The 15,679-nt window shown below is 49.3% G+C and overlaps 1 protein-coding gene across 1 annotated transcript in view; it reads left to right on the top strand.

Annotated features, from left to right (window-relative positions):
- MAP4 (microtubule associated protein 4) overlaps positions 1-15,679 on the top strand; it is a 243,943-nt gene that overhangs the window by 170,476 nt on the left and 57,788 nt on the right.

Below are 15,679 nucleotides of genomic sequence, written 5' to 3'. Positions count from 1 at the left end.
ACAGCACTGATGCCCGAGTATTTCCCGAAGAACTGGTCGTGCGAGCCGACCTCCAGAGCTTCTCTCTAACGTGCTTGTTCTTACGTCTGTATTTTTGTACTCTACTATTGCTCACTAATATTCAAAAGCACTCCTCTGCGAGGAAACAGCTGCTCCGCACGGTGTCACTTAGGGTTTGACCCGAGTGCCACGTTGTAATGCACAGAGTCCTTTCTTTGTCCCACTGCTCACGCCTGAGTTAAGCTGCTTTGCGTAGCTTTTGGCAAGAAAGGTGGGATAGGAGTCTCCCAAACCCCGAGCCTGCTGCGTTGTAGTCAGTTGTGAACATTGTAGCATTGCCTAATCCTTGAAAACCCATGTGGTGAGATGTTGTGGTGTTCCTTGTGCATGCCTCCAGAGCGGCTGTGAAGGTTGTCTTTACCACCCTTGACTTTCACAGAAAGCCCAATACGGGCGTGACGGCACGGAGTGCAGCCGTGTGTGCGTGCTGAGTGGTGCATGAATCAGTCCTGAGTGGCGCTTGGAAAATGAAGCGGTTTCTCTTGGTGTTGAGAAAAGGGCTTGCGTTGAGGGAAGCATGCCGAGACCAGTAGCTTGAATTGCACCCGGAAACAAACTGGGGGGCCAGTGTAGACGAGCCCAGACTGGACTGGGAGGGTCCTCAGCGACCCACTCCTGTCTACATTCTGCCTGAAGAGTTCTGCACCAGGGGAATTTTTCAAACACATTTCAGGGCAGCCCCATGTAGAGCCCGTTGCAGTAAATCTAACCTCATCTTTCCTTCTTTTGGGAGCCAGCCTATGGGAGCTTCGGACGTGGTTCTCTCTCTCCTTCGGTGTAACCCATCCAGTGGCGGACCTGCCAGAGGGACGTGGGGTAACCCATGTTTCCAGGCGCCACCTACCTGGTCATGTGGAGGGCGCAAAATCGCCCCCCATAGAGTGAAGCCTCCTTCAGGTCCTCCAGGTGCCCCTCGGCCTGGCCCCGCAAGAGGAAGAGGCCGAAGATGGGTCAGCAGGGAGGTGGCCAGCCACCTCCCTGCTGACTCAGCTTTGGCCTCTTGCGGGGCGGGCTGAGGGGTGCCCGGCAGGCCTGCCGGCTCCTGGCCCGGCTCCTTATCGGGGGTGGGGGGTCACGAAAACGAGGCCTTTCCCCCAGGCACTGCTTTATACTGGTATGCCCCTGAACCCACCGACTTGGGGTACCTGATCCTTTCACCTGCTCTGTAGTCTGTCCAGCCATCTCTGAACGATCAGGGTGGGAGCCAAACTGCCCATTCCTAGGAACTGCCCCGCAGCAAGGCGGGAGCGTGCCCTCGGGTGGCCTCCCACAGCATCCGCATACATGGAAGAAATCATTATCTTGGCGGAAGACTGAGCCACGCCAGCAGCCTTCGTGTTTTGCTCTGGTTTTTGAGTGGTTTTGTATTTTTAATGAGCATTGCATAATCTTCAAAGTGGTTCTGTGTGGATGGGAGTGCCGTGCATGAACTTGTGCTTCTACAAGCGTGTGTTTGTGTGTGTGACCCCCCCCCCCCCAACCGCATGCCCATACAAAACAGAGGGTGTTCAAAGACAATACCCACTTTTAATACTGAAAACTGAATTGCTGGCAGCTCTCCCCCTTTCTTTCCTTTCCTTGTGAACTGCTGTACTGAAAAGGGACTTGAGTGAACCAGGGAGGCTGCTGCAAATTAGAAGTGCTGCCCCTGAATGAAACAAGCTGTACAGGTTGTGGGGTTGCAGGCAACAACGTGTGTCTCTCGGTAGGTTCCCCTCTGGGTGAGCAAGCGGCGTCTGTGGGCCGGGTGCATTCACCAGAGCTCACGTCATAATTCTAGGATAGGAACCCTTGTCTTTCTTCTCTCCCTGGGCTGCGTTGCAGATTGAAAGCAAGGGGGGAGGCAGGGACGTGTGCTTTCTCGCTCTCCCACTGTGGCTCACAATGTAAATTTAGCGTGGAGCTTGGGGGTGCTTTGAAGAACTTTAGAGAGAGCCAGTGTGGAGAACTGGTCTGATTCCCCACTGCTCCACATGGGTGGGGGACTCTAATCTGGTGAACCAGGTTCAATTCCCGCTCTTCCACATGAAGCCTGCTGAGTGACCTTGGGCTAGTCACAGTTCTCTCTGAACTCTCTCTCAGCCCCACCTGCCTCACAAGACATCTGTTGTGGGGAGAGAAAGGGGAGGACTTTGTGAGTCACTTCCAGGCTCTTTACAGTTCAGATGCAAAGTTAATGCCGTGAAAGTTTCAAAACCCTCAGGGGCAACGTTGCTGTAACCTTTCTCTGCTTTGCCTAGCTGCAGGGATCTGCAACATAAGAACATAAGAACATAAGAACAAGCCAGCTGGATCAGACCAGAGTCCATCTAGTCCAGCTCTCTGCTACTCGCAGTGGCCCACCAGGTGCCTTTGGGAGCTCACGTGCAGGATGTGAAAGCAATGGCCTTCTGCGGCTGCTGCTCCCGAGCACCTGGTCTGCTAAGGCATTTGCAATCTCAGATCAAGGAGGATCAAGATTGGTAGCCATAAATTGACGTCTCCTCCATCAATCTGTCCAAGCCCCTTTTAAAGCTATCCAGGTTAGTGGCCGTCACCACCTCCAGTGGCAGCATATTCCAAACACCAATCACATGTTGCGTGCAGAAATGCTTCCTTTTATTAGTCCTAATTCTTCCCCCCAGCATTTTCAATGGATGCCCCCTGGTTCTAGTATTGTGAGAGTCGAGGCATGCAAAAATGACGAGGCAGCAGAACTTCCTGCTGCCTCCAAGCGCCCTCAACCCCACCCTGGACTCCCCACTACCTTCCTTCCCCCCACCCCCGACTGGTGACATGGGCGGGGTTGAGGGCACCGGCAGTGGGGGACGGAGCCTGGGGGGCGTCCCGGAGACAATTTGTCTCTGGGCGCCATTTACCCCTAGTACGCCTCTGGCCTTGCCTACTGCATGCAGAATCACTTCCAACGAGGCGCCGGCTCTGATAGCAGGGGCTGGCAAGCCTTTCTGGGGATCAGAAGCTGCCCTGGGTGAGGCAAGGTTGGGCACGGCCAGTGCGTTCCCAGGCGCCCAACTATCTGCATCCTGTGTCACTTCCCCTGTTCCTGTGTCTGTGGTCTCCCGCACCCATCTCTTCCACTGCTGGGCATTTGCATTGTCTGTTCCTAATATCTGCCTTCTTCATGGGCAAGGGAGGGCTGGCAGAGTGGAAGGGCTGGGAGGCGTGAGGATGCTTTGAAACTCCACCCTGCCCTCAAGGATGGGGGCCGGAAGGCTCTTCTACCCCCTCCCCCAATCTGTAAGATCTCCCTGCTTAGCGATGGAAGAAGAAGAGTTTGGATTCATACCCCACCTTTCTCTCCTGTAAGGAGACTCAAAGGGGCTTACAAGCTCCTTTCCCTTCCTCTCCCCACAACAAACACCCTGTGAGGTAGGTGGGGCTGAGAGAGTCCTGAGAGAACTGCGACTAGCCCAAGGTCACCCAGCAGGGATGTAGGAGTGTGGAAACACATCTGGTTCACCAGATAAGCCTCTGCCACTCAGGTGGAGGAGTGGGGAATCAAACCTGGTTCTCCAGATTAGAATCCACCTGCTCTTAATCACTCAGTTTCTTCCTCGTGCTGTCTTCCCCTCCCGAAGTGATCCTGTCCCAGGGGTTTTGGCAGAAACACTTGGAGAGTCAGTGCTGGAATTCTCGTGCACATCTGATGAAGCTGCTTGACGGCCTGTAGGGCGGTGTTGATCGCAGTCCCGTTCTGTGCAGCCCTTGCATAAACTCAATCCCATCCACCTAGTTCCGTGGTGGCGAACCTTTGGCACTCCAGATGTTATGGACTACAATTCCCATCAGCCCCTGCCAGCATGGCCTATTGGCCATGTTATGCCAGCATGGCCCATGTTATGGCCAGCATGGCCTATTGGCCATGTTATGGACTACAATTCCCATCAGCCCCTGCCAGCATGGTTCGCCACCACGGTTCGCCACCACGGATTCCTAGTTGCACAAGGTTGTGGCGATTCCTTTCAAGAAAAAAGTGGAGTCTCAAAATATTAACGATTTACAGTTCAGGCTTGATGCGTTCGCACGTTACTTCGCCGCGAAAATCTTGCAAATCTGCTGGGACTTGGATGTGGATGTCTTAGTAGCGGACTTTTTTCATGCTCTGCATTTTAAGCACGGAGAAACTTTGCCTTAAGAAGTGTTTTGTTCTCTTCAAAAGGGAGAACATTTCGTAGAAGTGTTTTATTTTTCAGTGCTTCCCATGAAAATTGAAAACAAGTTCTCCTTGGCATCCATAACTATATCCTGTTTCTTAGCTTCTGCTTGTGCTAGGCTAGTGCGTGCCCCGCTTGTGCATCTGGCTTAGGATTTGGAGTCAAGTGTGTGTGGGGTCAGTCTAGCAACGCACATGCGGTGTCACATAAATTGAGTGTTTTGCAAGCCCAAAGGAATCTAGAAAAACATGTAACGGCAAGTCGCTTGGAGGAAATGCAAATTACCATCTAGAGCAGGGGGTGTCCGACTCTGGCGCCCCAGAGGTTCATGGACTACAATTCCCATCAGCCCCTGCCAGCATGGTCAGTTGGCCTTTCTGGCAGGGACTGATGGGAACTGTAGTCCATTAACATCTGGGGCACCAGAATTGGACACTCTTGATCTAGATCAGGGGTCTGCAACCTGCAGCTCTCCAGATGTTCATGGATTACAAATCCCATCAGCCCCTGCCAGCATGGCCAATGGCACAGGCTAATGGGAATTGTAGTCCATGAACATCTGGAGAGCTGCAGGTGGCAGACCCCTGATAGAAAGACTTCAGGGAGTGGGGGGTGGGGTTACTATTTTAAAAAGTTGACCATGACATCTTCCTCACCCGAGCACCTGGTAATGAGGAATCTCCTTTATAATTGGTATCTTCTCTCCACCCGCCCCACCGTGGTTTTACTCATTTCTTTGAGATCTCCCCAGAACATTCATTACCAGAGAATTCTTGAAGAGTCAGGCTCTACCCCGGCTGGTTTCTCTAGTTTCCGACGCAACAAATCTCTGATTTATGTATTTAGGTTACTTTCGGTCCATCTTTCTTGCTGAGACTGAAGGCAAGTTGCATAATGTAAGTCAAGTACAGCCCACAGTATGGGATCTCCAGTGAACAGTCCTACCAGGTTAGGATTACAGAAATCTGAAAACAAACCGAATCACGGGGGGAAGCTTTTAAACATGATACATTAAGGGTTATAGAAATTCCCAGCCTGGAGCAGACTCACAGTGATTGACAACAATACAGCAGTGATATTTATGCCGATGTGAGCCACCCTGAGCCTGGAAGGGGAAGGGCGACAGAAAAATTGAGGAAGAGGAAGAAGAGGAGGAGGAGGAAGAAGAAGACGATAGTCCCGGACTCTTTGCCCATGCAACTTTTTGCCTAGTTCATTACGGATAGACCTGTTTACCTGTGCAAAAAGCCCTCGTGCATAATTCTATTTAACATACTATGGCTCATTCCGCACATGCAGAATAATGCACTTTCAAACTGCTTTCAGTGCTCTTCAAAGCTGTGCGGAATAGCAATGAAGTACCACCGAAGTGCCACCGAATAGCAAAATCCACTTGCAAACAGTTGTGAAAGTGGTTTGAAAATGCATTATTTTGCGTGTGCGGGAGGGGCCATAGTTTGTAGAAAGCCAGGAGGGTGGGGGCCTTCCTCACCTTTTCAAGGAGGCCATTCCATAAGACGGGGGGGGGGGGGGGGGTTGCACAGAGAATGCACAAGGAGAAGCAATTACCAACAACAAGCCAGCTCCGAGTTCCTATAGATCTGCTTGGAGTTTTGCAGAAAAGGGAAACTCTGCTTCCTCTTTACTATTATTATTAATTATTCCTGTGTTGGGGGGGGGGGGAGGGGGGTTTCCAGCTTGTAGGAGTCTGCCATTCTTATGGTCCTGTATCTTCAGTCAACCCCGTGGGCCTCATCCTTAACTCCAGTTGACGACACTTAATTAGCGATTGCGTGTTGCCGTTAGGGGGTCTGGCAGGGAGCACTTCATCATCTTGGAAGGTGGCGTTGCCTTGGTTACGCGTGCAGAGGGGAACTTGCTGAAACGATCCGGTTGGGTGTTCCTTTCTTTCTCTCCTTTAAGGCATTGAACAGGATAAATGTTAGCTTCAGGAACAAAGCGAAAATAGAAGTATGAGACCGTGGTGGGTGGGAGCTGGCAGCTTGCCCCTGGAATCCTGGGGTGCCGATGGAAGAAATGTGGCACTGGGGGATTGGGGTACATCTTGGATCCAAGCAAAGCCCATGGTAGTTCCTTAGGATGTACTTTAAAATGGATCAGCAGGGGCGAGAGGATTTCCCTTCTTAAAAGAGGGGAGGAGAGTTGTGTACTTTGTGGTCTTTGCTGGAGAGGAATTGGGCAAGGGGGGAGGTTGTATATCATCCTACAGGCACCAGCCGTGAGTGTTCGTGGCAAGGCTGTTGTTCAGCATATGCCAGTGATGGCGAACCTTTTTGAGACCGAGTGCCCAAATTGCTACCCAAAACCCACTTATTTATTGCAAAGTGCCAACACGGCAATTTAACCTGAATACTAAGGTTTTAGTTTAGGTTGTCTCCAAGGCGTGAGTTACTCAGGAGTAATCAGTGGTAGTCAGTTGCTTTGCTTTGAAGCAACCGAGCAACTCTTCCAACAGGTGAATCACAACCCTGGGAGGGTTTACTCAGAAGCAAGCCCCATTGCCAGCAACCGAGCTTACTCCCAGGTAAAGGATCGCGCTTTAGTTCTTCCCATGAAAATCAGTGGGGTTTAACAGCGCTTAATAGGGTTACCTACACTGCTTCCACAAAACTAGGTCTTAGGTTTAATGCTAATAATCGAGCCCAGGGGCCCAGGCCAGCCTAGATGTGTGTGGGGGGGGGCACTCTGTTTGCACGTGGCCACAGAGAGGGCTCTGAGTGCCACCTCTGGCACCCTTGCCATAGGTTCGCCACCACTGGCATATGCGGAAGAAAAATGAATTCTTCCGTTTGCTTTTTGCCCTTTGGAATGCAAACGCCGCCTCCCTGTATGGGGTGCAGTCCTGATGGACAGATACCGGCACTCCTGGGCCAGGAATTATGGCCGTGGAAGCATCCGTTTTCCCAAAATGGGAACAGTGGAGAAGGTCAGAGTCTGCGTGAGGTGGTATTCACACTTCGGTGGTACTTCATTGATTTTTCTGCTTCAACACTTGATTTGGGCTTCCCGTGGCTCTTTGTTGTATAACCTAAGCGCCGTGGCTGCTTATTCATTGCATTCTCATGCACTGTTTCTCACATGAGTATAACCAAAAGGGCAAATTGGTTTATGAGCAAAATCTACCACTTTTTGCACAACATGTAAGTTAACTGAAATAGAGTTAGTTTTGAAATGTGGTACCGTGTACAGACGACTGCTCCTTGTAGGTTCAGTTCCCACGGCTCAGGGGTCACCGCTCTGAGCATGGGTGCATTACTTGTCCACCCTTGCTGAGTGAGTGGGCACATCAGGGCTTCTGGCAGGCTGGAACTTTAGAACCTGTCAAGTACAGAAGCGGGGCAGATACTCACAGAGATCGGCTGCTGGTCCAGAGCCCATTAGGAGGCAGACAATTACTGCTGCAGGAAGTTGCTTTATTTAGATGGAGGGAACTGAAGCAGAAAATCCTAACAATGCAGGCCACCAGTTCGATGGCAAAACCACCTATTAAATCCCAGTGGCTTCTTCTCCTCACAAATACCAGCATAAACCCAGACATTCAAAGTCAGACCGATGCTATAAAACAGTGGTGGCGAACCTTTGGCTCTCCAGATGTTATGGACTACAATTCCCAACAGCCCCTGCCAGCATGGCCAATTTGAGATCCCTGCAGCTAGGCAAAGCAGAGAAAGGTTACAGCAACGTTGCCCCTGAGGGTTTTGAAACTTTCACGGGTTTTGAAACTTTCACCAATTGGACATGGTGGCAGGGGCTGATGGGAATTGTAGTCCATAACATCTGGAGTGCCAAAGGTTCGCCACCACGGCTATAAGATTTTATTTATTTTATGCCCCATCTTACCTGTATTGTAGGGGACCCAAAATAGCCTACCTCATTCTCCCCTCTTCCACTTCACCCTCACAACAACCCGGTGAGGTAGGTGAGGCTGAGTTTGTGAGACTGGCCTGAGGTCACCCAGCTGGTTCCCCTACCGAAAATGGGGATTGGAGCTCAGTTCTCCCAAACCCTCGTCCAGGGCCGTCCCCGCCACTTCGCCAGGACTGGCTTGCTGTGATGTCAAGAACTGGGCAGACTGAGGACCCAACGCAACAAAACCTCAGCTGCTTGTGGCCACTGGATAAATTAGTATTTAGTAAGAGCTCGATTTGAGTCCAGTGGCACCTTCAAGACCAATATGATTTTCAGGATATGAACTTTCAAAAGTTAAAGTTCCCTTCATCAGATGCAAGTTGGAGTGGGGTCCCCTATCACACGAAGGGAACTTTGATTCTCAAACCGTCACTGAACCTCTGCTGCACTCCAGCGGAGCTGTTCTGCTGCAGACAAACGCGATTGTTGTCCAAAACTAATTTTCTGTAAGAGTCTGCTTATATTAAAAGCAATTTTTTTAAAATTGAGGTTTTTAACTTGTGCAATAAAATGCTACTTCTCTAGGACTGGAAAAGTCCTAATTTGACCCTCCCGTATAAGGAGGATCTCATAAAAACAAATATGAAAGGGAAGCCCAGAGAAAGGGAAAGTTTGTTTACCCTCTGGTCTGAGATGCCTCTCCTTTTCTGTTCACTTAAAGCATGTGTTCATCCAGGCCCCTGCTCCTTTTCTGCCTCAGCCAGCCCTTTCTCAAGAGGAGACCTTTTCCATTCTCTCTGCAGTTCGGTCCCCTTTCACTGGCATTCTTTTCCATCCATGGCGGACATCTTGCCCACGCAGTTTTCCTGCCCATCAGTTTTCTTCGCGTCCTTGATCTCGGCTTCTACTGCCTAGAAATAGTCCTCCGCCCTTCAGAGATTCCAATGTTCAGAGCTCTTCTCTTCCTCACCCCCCCACCCACCTCCCGCTTTTCCTTCCTGCTGATTAAACCATTAGCCTACCATTGACTGAGCGGAGATTCCAGATACTGAAACCCAGCTTAGATCACAATGTAAGAGGGAAGAAGAAAGTTCCAGAACGAAAATTAACGCGAGATCATCTGGATTCTTGGCGCTGCCCTGGTCTTAAAAGGTGGGGATCCATCCAGGCATTTAAATTGCTCATAGGACATTGTCTATGGCTGTGGTGGCAAACCTTTGGCACTCCAGATGTTATGGACTACAATTCCCATCAGCCCCTGCCAGCATGGCCTGATGGGAATTGTAGTCCATAACATCTGGAGTGCCAAAGGTTCGCCCCCATTGGTCTATGGTCTGTAGGTCCACAATTATGGGGGGGAGGTCTGCATTTCAAGCACACGACTTCAGTGAGCAGGGCAGGTGAAGAAGCACGGCCTGATGGGAGCCCTTCTGGTCTACTTGGGGCAGGGAAGCTTCGTCAGCCGCCAGACCACCTTCTGGGGGGTGGGGGATGGGGGTGTTGCTAAGAGTGATTTCTTTATGTCGGGTCTAGTCCATTTTTCTTACCAAGACTGTAGATGAATTGCCCAGGTTTTTTTTATAATTGTAGATGGAACAGTATTATTGCTGTCATTGTTGTTGTTATTATTGTTATCATTATTACTATTTATAAGCCACCCTTCTCCTTATGAGCTCAGAGCGGCTTTCAACAATATGTAAATGCAGGATCAGTACAAATACAATAAAATGAAATTTAAAACCATATCATTATCCATTAGCCCTGATGGCAACTGGCATTCACCATTAAAACCCTATTCTCAGAGTTGCAAAGAGATGGAAAGAAATAGAGCGGGGAGACCAGTAAGTGGTACGAGGCCTCCACCCTAAGTCTGGCGGAAGAGCTCTGTCTTACAGGCCCTGCAGTATCAATGGGCAAGGCAACATCACAATGGAACTGGGTTACAAAATTAGAGAATAAGGTGCGCATGGGTTAATGCAGTCTCCTACCTGCAGGCGCCGGTGCCTGCAACCCCTTCACCGTCCCTGCTTGCCAAAGTCTTCCGCACCATCCTGTCAGTTCTTCCGCCCTCTCCAAAGCAGGCGTCTGAACCAGCATTTCTCTCTTCTTTGGGGTTTTTACTGTCTTGGACTCCATTGTTCCCGGGGCTGTTAGCATGACAGCGGACTCTCTGTGATGTCACAGCAGCTCGGCTAATCACCAGGAAGGGATTTAAGAACATAAGAACATAAGAACAAGCCAGCTGGATCAGTCCAGAGTCCATCTAGTCCAGCTCTCTGCTACTCATAGTGGCCCACCAGGTGCCTTTGGGAGCTCACGTGCAGGGTGTGAAAGCAATGGCCTTCTGCTGCTGCTACTCCCGATCACCTGGACTGTTAAGGCATTTGCAATCTCAGATCAAAGAGGATCAAGATTGGTAGCCATAAATCGACTTCTCCTCCATAAATCTGTCCAAGCCCTTTTTAAAGCTAAATTTCAGCTCTGCCTTCGTACAATGGGGGAGCTCCCATTTCCTGAGCAACAGAGCTGGGTGGGCGGCAATTGGGGAGTGTCAGGCAGTAAGGATAATATGACTTTACATCCTTTTTTCTCGAGATTTCTCCAGTGCTGCCACTCCAACATTTTAAGTGTAAGCAGCCGGTGTGTGAATCAGGATTCCCCCCACCCCCCACATTCATTTTTTCTTTTCTTTTCTTTTCTTTTTTTTTGCAGCAGGATAAATTCAGGGGGCGTATTGGAACGGAGAGGCTAAAAATAGTCCTCGCCTATTAGCAGAGGAGAGTTGTCATTGCCGTCCTTGGCCACGAGGGCAGCCGACAGCCCCTCGCTTCTTAAGTCCTGAGGCTTCCCGGGCGGGGGGGGTGCCCTCTTGACTCAAACTTCGGCCACGGCACTCCAAGCAAACCTCTCCCCTGGTTGCGACAGCATGGAAATTGGCGGTCAGCAAATATTACTGTATTCTCCCAACTTTAAAACACCTAGTTTGGGTGGGGGCTGCGTCTTTCTTTCCTCTAGAAAATGTAATGCAGTTTTGAAAGCTGGTGCAGGAGGATGGCTAAGAGTATGAGGTGGGAGACTTCTGACTTAGAATCATAGAACAGGGTCGAAAGGGGGCATAGAGGCCATGTAGTCCAACCCCCCCTGCTCAACGCATGATAAAGCATTCCTGACAATTGTTTGTCCATGCAGGAAAACACCATCAAAACACTCCTGACAGATGGCCATCCAGCCTCTCTTTAAAAACCTACAAAGGAGGAGACTCCACCACACTCCGAGGTCATGCATTCCACTGTCAAACAGCCCTGACGGTCAGGAAGTTCTTCCTGATGTTTATGTGGAATCTCTTTTCCTGCACCTTGAATCCATTACTCCATGGCCTAGTCTCTGAGGCAGCAGAAAACAAGTTTGCTCCTTCTTTGGCATGGCACCCCTTCAAATATTAAAATATGGCTATCATGTCCCCCCCTTAACCTTGTCTTCTCCAAACTAAACATCCCCAGCTCCCTAAGCCTCTCTTCATAAGGCATGGATTACAGACCTTTGACCATTTTGGTTGCCCTGCTCTAGACCCATTCCAGCTTGTCAATATCCTTCTTAAATTGCGGTGTCCAGAAGCCTGGAGACGTTACAGTTACTCTAGGTAAACAGGGGTCTGAGGCAGTATTGCAGTGAGTAGATGCCAGTACAATTGCTTGCTTCCCTCGCTCTAGACACTATATTCTTATTGATGCATCCCAGAATCGCATTGGCTTTTTGGGCTGCCATATCACGCCGCTGCACTGTTTCCGCCTTGCAGAAACCTTGTGACCCTTGAAAAGCTGCTGCTGAGCAACTCTTGGCCCTTGAGTGATGCTTTGGGGTGAGGGAGCTGCAGCCGAGGATGCGATATAGACAGAAACCAGCAACACTGTGTTGGCTTGATTTGCTCAGAAGTGCCCTCCGTTCGGGCATAGAGGACGTTGGGGCCAATCCGGAGCCCTGTAGGTGCTTGGAGATGACCTTGCCTGGTTGACAGTGGTGTGATCTTTCATAGGTTGCAGACTGAGATGATGGAGGATCTTCTTGGCGAAACAGCCGGTACTTGTCAAGAGGCGTTTTGGAGACGACCCAAGAGTCTCTTTTTGACAAGTCTGATTGGAGCAAAGAGGGTGAAGGGCCAAACTGCCTATTTCAGGCAGGGGCTGTTGGCTCAGGGTTGGCCACCAAAAGGATGGTGAGACTGTGCCTATAGACCAGTGGTGGCGAACCGATGGCACTCCAGATGTTCATGAACTACAATTCCCATTAGCCCCTGCCAGCACGGCCAATTGGCCATGCTGGCAGGGGCTGATGGGAATTGTAGTCCATGAACATCTGCAGTGCCATCGGTTCGCCACCATGGCTATAGACAGTGGTAGCATCTCAGTTTGATCCACGGGTTCCAAGCACTGGCAGTGGGCACCTCCGGCATCTCCTGGTGATTTTGGACACTGAGAGTTTATGATGTCATGGAGAATGAGAGTCTGACATCTTCAGATGTCATGGAGAATGTTAAGGAGTCTCTGGGTGACCCAGGAGGGGTGCCAGTCCTTGAGGTGGGGGGAAGATGCTCCTTAGATGGGGATCCCCTTCCTTAACTGGTACGATCAGCTATCCTCTACGCTTTACTTGAGAGATACCCCTCGCGGGAGAATTGGGGGGGTTCCTTTATGTAGTGATGAGTGATTCGATCATCAGAATATAGAGAGTTAGGTTTGTGACGAAATGGATGACCGTGACGCATGAGTGACTTGCCTGCCTGAGTGCGAGAAAGAGTTCTGCGGATGTCACGCTCACGGAAATCTAGAATAGGAAAACGCTGTTAGACAGTGCTGGGGTGGAGTCAGCAGGTTGTAGTCCCACATTTGTACCACAATGACATTGGGAAATGCTAGGCCGGGAGGTTCTAGGAAGCCTAAAATTTAGGCTGCTAGGAAAAAGGTTAAAATCCAGGACCCCACAAGGTGGCAAATTCCTCTGAAATGCTACTCTGTTCCACTGCTGCAGAGAGAGGCGAAGCTAGGCAAAGCGGAGATACAGGAGTCTCAATGCGTGGAGTGAGGAAGGTGGGTGCAAGGCAGAGTGGTTTCCAAGATTTGTCAGGAACTGGGGAACCTTTTGGGATAAGGCAGATATATTGTGCTCTGTGTACCAAAAGCGGACGGGCTTCATCTTAACCAAAGAGGAACCAGGCTGCTGGCGTCAACGATTAAAAAAAGTGGGTGGCAGAACAGCTTTTAAACTGAAAAGCGTTCCTGGGGGAAAGCCGACAGGAGCTGAGGTGACTTCGGTTCGAATACAGAGTCCATGGGGATGCAGACAGAGAAGGGAGGTTTTTTTAAATCAACCACATACAGAGTGAGGAACATAGCAATGTGATAAGTGATGAGTGTCTACAAAAAGGCTAGAGGGCAAAACACATAAACTCCCAGGTTAGGGACAGAGACAGAGTATACAGGTGTCTCTATGCTAATAGAAATAGAAGCATCTCGACCCTAAAATGGGGGAGCTGGAGTTACAAAGAGTTTTGAAGGGAGGGACATTGATATAGTGGGGCATCACTTGAGAGACATGGTAGAATAGAGGAGGGGAACCCAGTGGGATGCTGTTATCCCCAGGTTACAGAGCTCTACATGGGGAAGGATAGGAACCCCAGGGCGTATTGGGGTTAAGGGTGGCCCTCTACATCAAAGAGAGCATAGTGTCACATGGAAATAGACAATGCAGGGGAGCTGATTCCTCTACAGAAGCACTTCGTGGATATCAATACCAGGGGTGAAGCATAGTTTAACATTAGGAATATATTATCGTCCCCCTGACCAAAGCACAAGAGGGGATTCTGAGGATGGAAAAAAGAAAATTAGAGAGGCCAACAAAAGCAGCAAAATGTCTACCATTGGTAATGAAGTGCATTTTAACTATCCCCATATAAACTGGAAAAATGCATGTTCAGGTCGCTTAGTAAGGAGAGAACATTCCTGGATATGCTAAGCAAATGACTGTGGCTTAGTGGAGCAGATGGTTGTAGAACCAACCAGGGAGATGTGGATCCTAGATCTAATTCCTATGTGGGACCCAGGACCTTGGTGCGCGGGAAGTCAGTGTTGTTGAGCCGATAGGGAACAGCGACTCACAATGCTGTCAGATTCAGTATCTCTTGCATGTGCAAACAAGTGACAATAACTACTAATGTAGTTACATTAGCCTTCAGAAAGGGAAATTTCTCAAAGATGAGGGGGGATAGTGCGCAGGAAGCTGAAAGGGAAAATCAAGAGAGTCAAAAAAATGTCCAAGATGCTTGGAGGTGCTACTTTAAAAAAACACAGTCTTAAAAAGCTCAGCTGGAATGTGTTCCACAGGTTAGGAAAAGGCAGCCCTAGTCCAAAAGAAAGCCACCATGGTTGGCACAAAGGGACGTTAGAGAGGAAATTATTAGGGAAAAAAAAGATGTCTTTTAGAAAATGGAAGTCCAACTTAACTGATAAAGGAATACCAGAGAGAACACAAAATGGTGGCAAAAGAGAAGCAAGTTAGCAGCTGTAAGCGGAGGCAAAAAAAGGGATTATGAGGAACGCACTTGTGAAGCTGTGAACATCAAAACCAGCAACAAACAGTTCTTCAAGGCTACATCAAAGCAAGCAGGGAAGCCAGCAAGGGAAGCCGGTAGGCCTTCGTTAGATGACAAAGAGGAACAAAGGGTGTGCTAAAGATGACAGGGAGATTGCAGAAAAGCTGAATGAATTCTTTGCATCTGTCTTCTACACCCAAGAGGAGGTGAGGAAAATTCCTGCACACCTGGAACCAGAAGCTTCTTAGGAGGCTGAGATCCAGGCGGGAACTAACTTGAAGATAGTGGTAGACAAGGAAGAGAAGTTCTGGCAGCCATTGATAAACTAAAATGCTACCAAATCCCCTGGCCCAGATTTCTGCATTCACCCAAGAGTTCTTAAAGAGCTCAAGCATGAAATTGCTGATGTTCTCACTTTAATATGCAACTTATCCTTGAAATCAGGCTCCATCCCTGAGAGACTGGAGAGAGATGGCCTAATGTCACACCAATCTTTAAGAAAGGATCTAGGGGACCGAGGAAATTACAGAGGCCAGTCAGTTTGACTTGTATCTCGTTTCCTGAGTAGAATTAGTAGAATCTGTCATTAAAAGATAAAATTATAAAACATGTACAAAAAAGAAGCAAAACCTGCTGAGAGAAAGGAGGAGTCAGCTATGGCTTTTGCAGAGGCAAATCCTGTCTTACAAACTTACTAGAGTTCTTTGAGGGATGTAAATAGGCATGTGGATAAGGGGGGAACCAGTGGACATTGTCTACTTGGATTTCCAAAAGGCTTTTGACAAAAAGTTCCCTCACCAGAGGACTTTCATTAGAAAGAAAACTGAGCAATGAAGGGAATAAGAGGGGAAGTCACTCCTATGGATTAAAAAACTGGTTTGGAGAAACAGGAAGCAAAGGGGAGTGGGTGTAAATGGGGGAAATTCTCACAATGGAGAGAGATGTGGGGAGTGGTGTCCCCAAGGATCCATTATTGGGACCAGGTATGCTGCTTTAACCCTATTCATAA

This window comes from Sphaerodactylus townsendi, linkage group LG11, assembly GCF_021028975.2.
Source record: "Sphaerodactylus townsendi isolate TG3544 linkage group LG11, MPM_Stown_v2.3, whole genome shotgun sequence".
Lineage (NCBI taxonomy): Eukaryota > Metazoa > Chordata > Lepidosauria > Squamata > Sphaerodactylidae > Sphaerodactylus > Sphaerodactylus townsendi.
Note: the sequence above shows the minus strand (reverse complement) of the source record. Positions and strands in the feature narration are given on the sequence as shown.